The sequence below is a fragment of the Hippocampus comes genome, unplaced genomic scaffold, assembly GCF_001891065.2.
Source record: "Hippocampus comes isolate QL1 unplaced genomic scaffold, H_comes_QL1_v1.1 scaffold229, whole genome shotgun sequence".
Classification (NCBI taxonomy): Eukaryota; Metazoa; Chordata; class Actinopteri; order Syngnathiformes; family Syngnathidae; genus Hippocampus; species Hippocampus comes.
In genome coordinates this window covers 240629-252364 of record NW_017806060.1, presented here as the reverse complement: position 1 = coordinate 252364, position 11736 = coordinate 240629, and the positions used below count along the sequence as shown (strand labels likewise).

The following is an 11736-nucleotide window of genomic DNA, read 5'->3' as shown; positions in this document are numbered from 1 at the left end:
GCGGGCGGGCGGGCGGTCGGGGATCTGGCTTGAAGGGATGCTGTTGAAAGTTTGGCTGGTTGGCGCTCGGCTCCCAGTGGGCACGAGGACCAAAGACGCCCTGTGATTCTTTCAAACATTCAATATATTCGCTTGGTGTGAAAGGGCCCCATCTTCTTCTTCTTCTTCTTCTTCTTCTCCTTCACATTAAAGTGGCAGGACTTTCCCATTGGCTTTCCATCAGCCGCGCTTTGAAAAGTCCCGCTTAATGATTTCAAGCTCTTTTAAGAACTTACTTTGGGACAATTTCTTTTCATGTGGAGATGAGCGAGGGGCAAGGGGGAGGGAACATGAGGGACTTTGGAATTATCCGACTTTAGAAGGAACATTGCTTCTTTGCCGTCTAATTGGACGGGACTGACTTTGGTTTTAATCCACTCGCCACTGGTTTTATTTGCGCGCTGACTTATTTATCACAGTCACGGCTCGTCTTTCGCTGCCGGCGTCTTCACTACGGTGGAAATGAAGGATGCCGACTGGATCAACGACTAAGCTTGCCACATCTGATGCCACATTTAAAAAAATAAATAAATTAGTTTTATGTTCTTGGCAAAGTTCGCATTGTAACGAGATATTTCATTTCATTGAGGAAAAAAAAGTAGTTTCGTGAGAGTCGAAATTAGTAGGTCGTCAAGAACAAACGTTACATTCTTAAAAACATTTATTATAAGAAAATACATCATATTTTGATTGAGAATTTTGTTGTTATTCTTGAACAAAAAAAATTGGTTTAAATTATTTTTTTTTTTTTCAGAGAAAACCGTCAAAATCGTTCTTTGAGAAATCTAAAGAAGTATTTTTTTCCAGTATAGGTACAGTTCGAGGTGGAGTTATGTTTTGGGTTATGTACAGTTTGGTAATGTTCGGTTATGTTAAATTTGGGTTGGTTTAGTTCAGGATGAGACAGGAATTAGATTACGTTTGATTTTAGGGTTGGTTTGGTTGGGTAACAGTTATTTTGGGTTAAATTAGGTGAGAATGAGTTTCATTTGGGGTTTGTTCGGTTAGGGTTGGATGAGGAATCATTTTAGGGTTGGTTTGGGTTAGGTTGGTTTGGTTTATCACCTTAATATAATGCCAGTGTTCGGTTTCAGGATTTGGTTTAGGGTAGCATTTTGAATTTCAATAGTTCAACAAGGGAACAATTTGACTTTGGAAATTGCCCCTGTGTAGAAATCAGTGATACAAGCCCGATATGGCGTTTGCTGTGTTTTGACAGCGTTTGATGTGATTGGTGGGCTGACGTCGCCGCGCTTTTGGCTGCATTTTGTCAGCTGACGCTCCAATTAAACGCTCGACTGAGGGATGTGTAACATCGGCGGCAACCGCGCGAGCGGGAAAACTAAACAAAAGGTGTGCTGGGATGAGAAACAAAAGGACAAATTCCCCGTGTGCTCCCTCCCAGTTAGCAACTTAATGGTTGTGTTTACCTTCATGCCCGCGCGTGCGCGCACGCGCGCACACACACACTTTTAGTCGTGCATAAATGGTTTGTTCTTGTGTCCAAAGGAAGCGGCAGTTCCCTACTTCATAAGACAAGTGGGGAAACACGGAAGGAAGTGGGAATACTTGCGCTGGGTACCGCAGTGTGCATTCATGTGGACAGGATGTGTCCAGAAGAGGAAAACTGTATTTTTAGAGGCATCCTGATCAAGTTTCCCCTCTAGTCACAAGTATCAATGTTTGTTTTCCTTCTTACACTGGAAGGAAAAGCCCCATCTCAGTCCACCTGCATCATGCTCACTCACACAACCATAATTTCTCTATGTAAACACATTTATGTCCCCACATGACACCACATGATACATTTTACCTTCATGCCCGCGCGTGCGCGCACGCGCGCGCACACACACACACACACACACACACACACACACACACACACACACACACACACACACACACACATAGATAGAAGGCATCCTCTCAAGGCTCTGCTTCAACATACTGTATTTGACTCTAGGAAACATTGCATCCCGTCTTATTTTCCCCATCACTTGCTCATTCCCTTTGTTCCCGGGCCGCTGTTAAGTTTGCCGCACTTTGCCGAGCGGCGGCAGACGTGTCTGGAGGCGTATCGCCGGCTGACAGAGGCTGGCGTGCACCAGGGCTGACAGGCGGGAAACTCTTGTTCTTGCTTTTTTGTGCCGGCGCTAACACAACACCCCTGTGATTAGAATCTCCTTCTGATATCACCCGCAATATTTCTACACGGCGGCGAGAGGCTGCCAAAACCGACAAGCCAACGCGGCGTGAGACGGGATGGGACGGGGGGAAAGTGATGGCGCGAGAAGAGCAGGTATTTAAAATATTGAAGCCCTAACTGCTTTATTGTGGGTTTGTTTGTTGATTGCACGCTTTGGAAAGCGGGGGAAAAGGCAGCAGTGGAACTCGTGGAAAACAATGTCGACGTCCGGTGACAGCAATCACAATGCACGTTGTTACGTGTGAATCTTTTTTATACCGTACAGTCCGGCATAAAATGTCCAAATAAATTTTACTGTATCGTGTGTACACGCATGTGCCCTTAAAGGGGAATTTGCGATATCCGCACTCAAACTGACCTGTGAACTTGGGCTTCGGGAGTTTTGCTGAATCTGCAACGAAATATCCACCTTCGGAAAATGAAAAGAAAACAACTCTGCATCAGATGAACAATCAGAATCAAAGTGAACAGACCTCAAAAAATAAAACATCAAATTGATATCACTTGAGTGAGGTATTAGTACCACGAAATGTTTTCAAAACTTTAATTTAGGTAAAAAAATAAATGTCAACATTCATATTCAATATTTTAATTGAATCATCACCATATTTTAATATTGATCTCACTATGGTGGTACTTGGAAAGATCGGTTTTTATTTATTTATATATTTTTTTAAGTGACTCTTGGTGCAAAACATTTGAGAACCACACAATCATTATCATCATTACGAATATGTCATACTACCAACAATGCAGCCGTGGCTACCATCGGCTTGCTAATGCTAGCTTAGTATTGCTAGTGCTGCCATTAAATTCATTTCTTTAAAAAAAAAAAAACCCAAAAAAAACATTTAAATATTGAAAAACATTTGAGCTTGGTCATGGAATGAATTAAACTTCAAGTCAAGTGTTTTTCACAAAGGTGACCAATGCAACCTCTTCTCCAACAGTTTTTTTCTTTCTGCTAAAATTTTGCACCCCACCCCCATAAAAAGGTGAACCAGGAGGTAACTGCCACCCCCCCCCCCCCCCCCCCCCGGGCCCTACTTTACGCCACTGCAACCGTCAAACACCATCACACGACGACGACGCTCGCAGACAACAATTTTTAAGTGCCGCTTCTTCACAGTTTCACATTTCCACCTGCGTCCCAGACAAAACCTCCTCTATGCCCGCCACCCCTCCCCTAACGCTCGCCACCTCCATGTTTCACTCTGCTCCCCTGCGAACAAAAGCTTATTTAACCTGCGGTTGGATTACACCGGCGAGGTGATTGCCTGGCCCTCTTCCAACACCCCCATTATCAAAGGGGCGGCCACCTTCATTAATGTATTATTAACGAGCGTGTCACAGTGTCGTCCCCGCCGGGGCAGACGGTGGGGGTCCGTCCTACTAATGGTGTGCGAGAAGGCCCGGGCGAAGCGGTCCGTCCCTCGCCGTCATCCTCAGTTGAGCCTCGGTAGCAATTAGCTAAATTGCGTATTTGCACTGCTAAAGACAGCGGGCTTTAATTGAAAGCGACTCCCCCGCTGAGACACACACACAGGTGGCCAATCTGTCACGATAGGCTACCTCTCTCAACCTTTAATAATAATAACCAATGCTCATAACGAGCGCCTCGCAGACTAAAACGCGCATCAAAGAGGTTCTCAACAAAGAGAGCGTCGTTGAAACATGTTCGCGGGGCGTCGGAGTCGACTGGAATTAAGAGTGAATCAATGATGAAAATAAAGTAAGTGACAATTAGGCGAAGAGAAGCTACGCGGCAGTAATTAAAATGAATTGAGAAGGTGAAGCGGGGAGCAAAGATGAAGCTACTTTTTTTTTTTTAAATGAAGATCTGATGAGACTTTCTTTGATAGTGTTTGATAGTCGTGATCCACTCGGAGTTCTATTTTGTTTTGTTCTGTCATTTGGCTCATTCCTGCTTCCCCGAGGGGGTGCACGGAGGCACGCACCTGGGAGCTATTGTAATCAACTGTCGCGCTTGCTCTGCGCCCACCCCAGGAAGACCCCAGATTGGTCCTTTGGGCCACTTCGGAAAGTCATATCTTGTATCTTGTACACCAACTGTCCTTAAAGGGGAAGTCAACGCAATTATTTTCTTATTTCTGTGCCTCCTCGCCCAAACAAGATGTTCTGATTAATAGTGCTTTGTGGAGTAAGAATTAGGCCGATTAGCGCATCAGGTTTCATCAATCTCAGCGTGTTGCTTTGTTGTTGACTAAAACTGACATTGAAGTGCCCTTGGGCTCGCAGTGCAGCGGCAAGTGACCAAAACTAGAAAAGAGATGCCCCATGACATTAAGTATTGTTGTAAAACACAATATCTGTATACTGTCGACTAGTGTAGCTTATGATTTGGTGGCTTGCTGGGTCTTAAAACCAAGAAAAGTACTTTGACAGATTTAGTTTTTGGGGGGTCTGGAACGAATTAATGGCCTTTCCATTCATTTCAAAGGAATTGACATCTTTGCCATAGATATTTGAATGTTTTTGATTGCACCGTGGTCACGGAACAACCTGAACTTGTATCTCAGGGTGCCACAATATTTTTTTGGGTGGCACTTTAAAAGTCTGAGAACCACTCATCCCCATGGAGTAACATTGTCCCCAAGTTTTGGGGTATGGAAACGCGCCGGAGAAAACCCCCCACCACATTTGGCAAGCGATTGATCAGGAAGTCATTTTCAAGGAAGGTCTAAGTAAAGCCTCTTTTGCAAAGGTGGCTGTCTGCCCCCCCTTTCCCTCACCCTTAGTCCTTCCTTCCTTCCTTCCTGCGCACTTCACACTCCCGCCCGGCTGCCTAATTGACTTCATGTCTGTTCACGAACGCGGCGGCACCTTCCACCTGCTCGCGTCCCATTCGCGGCGTAACACCCGAATTCTCCCACGCTCGCACTCTATTAACGCGCACACAGCCAAGTTCAGCTTCCTGCTATTACAAGATCCAATCTCATTTTCAACCCAATTTAACCCGGACCACCTCAGACGGAGGGGTGGGGGTGGGGGGCGCTGGAGCGAAGGACTCCTGCGGCAGCCTTACTGTAATTATCAACGTACACAACAAGTCAGAGTCGAGGACACTTTTATTTCGTTATCATTCACTCCAATTATGATACAACGAGTACGATTCATATCGAGATACTCCGAGCCATCAGATTCATGTCACTAATGATGCGATTCAGTCCGATTACAATAAAACAACGTGATACAGTCACAGAGCTAGTCCAACGTGATTCACTTAAATCATGATTTAATTCCCTCCAATGCTGATGCAAATCAGGTCAGGTAAGTTACTATTAACTCCAAACTGTGATCCACTCCAGTTAGCATTCGATTGGATTGGATTCTCTATGACAACAATACATTGCATGGCAAGTTCAAGATGGTAAATTCACCATTGGGAGAAAGCGACCACGATATGTTTCAATCCAGTTCCATATATATTCACGATACTAACAAAGCTACTCTGCTGTGACGTGATTCACCACAATTCCAACAAAGGTCAGATTCACTTCAAGACTGAACTCCAATTACAACATGATTCTGTCACAATATGTATAAGGAAGGTTACTCCAGTGGGATGCAATGCGATTTAGCCTAATTACAATACGAGAATGATGTATATAAACCTAGTCTGATTCCACGTGATTCACTCCAATTACTATAAAGTGAGATTTGATTCATTTGCGAAATGATTTGATTATGATACGTTTCACTCCAAATCCATTACGATATTACAGTCAGGAGACAGACAGTATAAAATTGCTACGATACGGACGAATGCACTCCGACTTGCTCAAATTATAATATTCACTTCATTTATGATACTCTCTCCAATTACATGACGACATATAGAGTCACGATAAGTATCAATGTATTGCGATCCCATTCGCTGTAATTATGACTTGCTCCAATCACAATTTAGTACGATTCACTCAAACTATGATACGAGGCGAGCCACAGATACTCCAATGTGACGCCATTCACTCCAGTTTCGATATGCTGCGATCGACTCCTGCGACGATACAATTCACGATCAGATTCATACCAATTCCCAGTTCAGTATAAAAAAAGCTTCTGTGACGTGATGTGATTCACTGAAATTATGATGCAATTAGATTCGCTCCAATAACATTATGAAAGGGTGCGATTCCCATGTATAAGATGCATAATATAAAATTCTAGTGTCTATTAAAGATTCCTCCATTTTGAGTCACCCTTCTAGGTGCCCAAATTATCATGAATAATTCAATCATCTTAATGCACTCACTTCAAGTGACCTACATAAATGACTTTTTAATTTTATTTTTAATATATGCATTTATTATGAGGTAGTCTTTAAGTATATTCCACTTACCTATGAGATAAAATGAAACCTTTCATTTGGAGATAATGGAAACAAGTGTCTGTTTGCATTGGGATGACAAGGCAGTTTGGTGTTTATGACACACGTGACGTCAGCTGCCAAGTTCATCTGAAGACCATTGAGCTTCCAAATTAATCTGAAAACATTGTTTGCTTCATTCCCTGCCTGCCTTATCTTTCGTGCGGGTCACCATCGACTAATTTTGGTTTGTGTTCAGCAGACGCCCTTGTATACTGCATTCTGTGCATCTGCTCTAGCCATTTTTTGACAAAAAGAGTGAGTCCTAGCGCTTGAGAGGGGGTGGGAGGAGGTGGAGGATCTCGCCGGGACGTTGCTCCGAGCTCCCCTCGAGCGCATCCAACAGATCGTCATCCGCCGCGCGGTGAATCCGTGTTTCGCCGGCGCACCGACACCGGCTCGCGTGTGATAGCGACAACTCCCGTCTGCCCTTCTTCCTGGTCGTCGCCGTCTTCTCGCTCGCAGCGATAGTGACTTACTTAGCGAGCCATCTGTGACTCAAGTGCGGTGCAGTTAGCCCACTTTTACATGCATTACCCCCCCACACATGCACACCCCAAGCACTTTTAGGATGGTAATGAAGCCAGCAGCTTTTTACCATCAATCAATAATTGAGCATCCAATGAGGGAGAGGCTATTTAAAGCAGCTTTTGCCCGGCCTAACCCTTCATTGGAAGACTTGAAAGTCTGTCATTTCAGCCCTTGACCAAATGATGTCCTGCTGAGGTGAGCAACGTTATCAAGATCAAGATCAATGGCATTCAATGTGCGGCCGTTCCCCCCCCCCCCCTAAAATTTAAATGTATTAATTCATTTATTATTTATTTTTCATTGTTCATGCATTTTTTCTCTTTAATAACTTTGCAACACTTAAAATAATAATAATAATAATGATGATATTAATTCACACTGTCATGGGTGTGTGGAATTTTGAGGGGGGGGAATAAATGAATTACATTTTGGGATGAGGCTGTAAACACAACAAAATATGGAAAAATTAAGCGCTATTAATACCTTCAGGATGCACTGTCACCAAAAAGGGTATGCAATTGGTTTTACATGCTAAAAACCAATAGTTAAGTCTGAATAAAGCTCCTCAACTCACTTCAACATAAGTCCTCGACACAACAATTCATGAATAGGTGAGTTTTTCAGCTAATCACAGAATGCATGTTTCCCTGTTTTCCCTGCAAAAAATGTTTAAAAAAATCAGTAACTACAGTATGCAAATTTGTGAATGCTGAACCGCGAATCTGCTGAGGTTGCCATGATTTCCTATTTAAAATGGCAGGCATCGCGACATTCACAAGACATGCGTGTTGTCGCACACAAACAGGGGTGAACACATGGTCGCAGCCGCTCGCACCCACAGTCCTCATTTTCACCTCATTCGCACCCGCGGGGGAGGTAGCGTCGACGCCGCGCTCAGGTCGTAGCCCGACGGCGCACCCCCCCTGCTGTAGGTAACACCTCCGAGCATCTGTCAAGCGGCGCCCGATGCCTATTCATGTCGCTCCCCGACGTGGCCCGTGACGCGCTCGCCAAACACCGGGAGAGGGAAGTGGGGGGAATCGTTGGAATTGTGCTCACGTTCCGAAACTGTTTTCAAGGGAAACAAACATAAATGCTCACGCACTGAACTAAAATGACAAGCACAAAACCAACTTTCTCATGTAATTCAACCTTATTCAACAACAGAATTAAAAAAATAAATTGAACCGTATCGTGCTAGCTTACTGTGATAATAACCCTTGACATGCAAAAATCATTTGAGGATTTGCCACAATATGGCGGCAAAGCACGATAACGGGTTCCTCAACTCTCTTGTAAGCAAAATTTTGGCTGACTGCACAAAGCAAAAGTTTAATGGAGCGAGGTGATAAGAGATACAAAAAAAATTGAGTTTTTGCATCCACGGCAAGTCTAAAAGGATAAACAAAGCAAAATGGAGAGCTCAAAACATCTCCATTCATGGGCATCAACACCTAACAAGAGCTGTTTACCCAAAGCGCTGCTAGCAGATGTTAGCTAATAGCATTCTTCAGCTTCACTGAGAGCTAAGCTTTTTCTTTGCTACTCTGCTGGTTTGGAAGGGCGTCTCCTCCGCTTCCGTTCGCCCCCTTTATCTCGATACTTCCGCAGCATTGAAACCTTCAAGCGCTGTGCTTTAGCGCTGTGACATGCAGATGCAGGCGCGGCCTTCGTCGTGCATTATTCATCATTGAAACGCTGCCGTCTCATTGCGGTCACGGGCAGCGATCCTTGAGTCCCCCCCCCCCCCCCTTGGAAGTGCGCCCAAATAAAATGTCCAAACGGTGGCTGGCCCAATTCTTCATTAGTTGGGCCTCATTGGAAAACATTATTGTTGTTCTGAGGGTGGCGTTTGAGTGACAAGGTGGCGCTCTTGACTTGCGTTGAATTAAAAGCGGATCCACCGGCGCAGGTTTGGCGATATTGGAATGGACATTTGCATATTTTCCACGATATTAAAAAAGGATTAGCTCAGCAGAGCACAACAAGTGGAGTGAGTGGGGTGCGGTGGGGAAAGGGTGGGGGGCTTCATATCATAAATGACACCAAGGTTGGAAGGAGGGGATTGCGCCCCCCCGCCCCATCCCCGTCTGGCAACCTGATTAGTGCTTCTTAATTAGGACAGCTTCTCATCTCCATCCTCGTGTTCAGCAGGAGTTTAGTCCCCACATTCAATATTTACTCGGCACTCCCACACTTGTACCGGCACTTTCTGCAGCGGGGAAGGGGGTGCTCAAGGGGGTTGTCGATGCGGGTAGCGGTTCTCATAGGCAGGTTCATCACGGAATTATCTCGGAGTGTGCAGGTGCTAGCCAATTAGCCAGCTGGCATTTGAAGGACTTTTAATTAATCTTTAGTCACACAGGTAAGGTCGGAAACGAGCGGAAGAGCAGCGAACGCACTTCACGGAAATGGAAAAGTGAGAAACGCGTTGGAAATGTCACTCAAAGTCACACTGGTGGACTTTCAAAGTGACATCAATCGCGTGGGTTGACAAATTTTCCGTTTTTTTTTTTAAAGATAAACCTTTGTGATTTGATGAGAGTGCATCATAACTGCAATCAGTGGCGTTATAATTGGAGTAAAACATTGTAGCAGGGCTGCACAATATATTGAAAAAATATCGTTATCGTTTATTTTGTTGCATTAAAAAATGTATTTCTTTTATTAAATCACAAAAATATGTCACTTCTTTAACAACACATCAAATATCGCAAAAATATCGATATTGCAATCATGTGATTCACCCCACTGATGAAATGATACAGCTCAATTTTGCTATGATGCGATTCGATTCCTACCAATTGAAATGACACATTTCAGCCTAAGGATGATGCAATTCATTCGAATCCCGATGTGATTCGGTCACATCCCAATTCCAATGTTGGGAGAGGCCGTGCTTATGGAGTCCACAAGCAAGTGAAGATGTTGTGGAGGTACGCGGCGAAACAATATCATGCTAGCCCAGCAAAGCTACGTGAACACAAGCACGCAGCCTGCGGCGAGGCGTCACGCTTTAGTGGCCAGCTAACGTGCGCCAGTATTCACGCCCCGAGGCAGCCGCGGGGTTCCCGGCCGGCCCGGACGACATGTTGGATTATGCGAGGGGAAAAACATCCCAAAGATCCTCACCCGGGAGGATGCCGGGCGGCTTTTGTGGCTGTTGAACTTTAACCCCGGTCCCCCCGGCGTCCCTGGCATGTGGAAAACATGATGAGGGCAGGGCCTCCGATGCGATTTGGAAACACATGTCATCAACGTTTCATGTATGCTCACCGGTTACTTCATTAGGTTCACTACCCAATGAAAGCCCAACGCCCAAAAAACGACAAAGACACTCAATTGTATCATTGGGGTGAATTGAATTGCATGTTCGTTGTGAGGAATCGTATCGCATCACTCATGAGTGAATTATATTGTGACTAATTTTACAACATTGTAATTTGAGTGAAACGTATCCTATTGAAGCTGGAGCGATTCATATTGCGTCTTAATCGTAGGAAATCACATTCTAACTTGTATTAAAGCAATTCCTTGGGTTAATTTGTACCATCATTAGACAGAATCAAATCATAATGCGTTCCACTGAGAGGTGAATTGTATTTTCACATAATAACAAAACTGCTGAAGGTAAAAGTTAAATACAACTGAACTGGACTGAACCAATGTACTGGACTGGATTTGGAAATTTCATTGAGTGATTCTTTTGCGTACTATGACAGGGAGCCCGCATAACACCAGTGGTGCTGGTACCACACTTTTGGGACACAACAAAAAAATGTTCAATTTTACTCAAACACATAAAATGCAATATCAGAGAAAGTCATGTTTTTGCAGATCTTCCCTTTTTTTCCAGAGCCGCAAGTCACACTGTAGCTCAGTGATGCACCCAGGGATGTATTTGTCTCCTCCCTCACCAGTTTACGAGTAATGAAAGTGCATACTAAGTGTGTGCTGATTGGGAGACGCTCGAGCACAATTAAAATGTGTTTGCTCTCCCGGTGTTAGTGCCTACTGACGAAGAGGAGGGGGAAGAGGATGAGGAGGAGGAGGAGTAGCGGGGAAGGGCGAGGGGAGGAAAAAAAAAATCATATTAGCAAAAATAAATGTTGGCGGGCAAATTGTGGCTAATGAGTCAAGAGACTGCGCCGGTTCACATGCATTAAAAGAGCCATCATTAGGAAATTAGGGCCCAGATTAATCCCGTTAATGACACGCCGGCGCTCCTGGGAGGGATGAGAAGAAAAAGATAGCGGGCCCAGATGTCGGCCTACGACAGCTCCCCCTCGCTTCCACTTGAAATGCAAAACGAGAAAGGGGAAGGAGGGAATGGGGAGGGTGGGGGACACTGCGAGGAGGAGAGAGAGAGAGAGAGAGAGAGAGAGAGATGGGAGATGGGAGGCTGCATAAATGAGAAAAAGAAGAAGAAGAGCGTAGGATAAGACTCGGCAGCGGGAAGTGTGATGTCCCCAATTAGGTGGGATGTCGCCCCCCGTCTAGGCCCGACGTAATAAAGCCCTCACTCGGTATTCGCCGGCACACGGCTCCGACACTGTTAACATTCTAATAT

The 11736-nt window shown here is 44.7% G+C and overlaps 1 long non-coding RNA gene across 3 annotated transcripts in view; it reads right to left on the bottom strand.

The window, feature by feature from the left end:
- The window catches only part of LOC109529733 (uncharacterized), a 105599-nt gene that overhangs the window by 82225 nt on the left and 11638 nt on the right, over nt 1-11736 (bottom strand). For all 3 annotated transcript variants that reach the window (XR_002170887.1, XR_002170886.1, XR_002170885.1), the window contains exon 3: nt 2604-2654. This is a non-coding gene — a long non-coding RNA (uncharacterized LOC109529733). The remainder of the gene's footprint in view (nt 1-2603; nt 2655-11736) is intronic.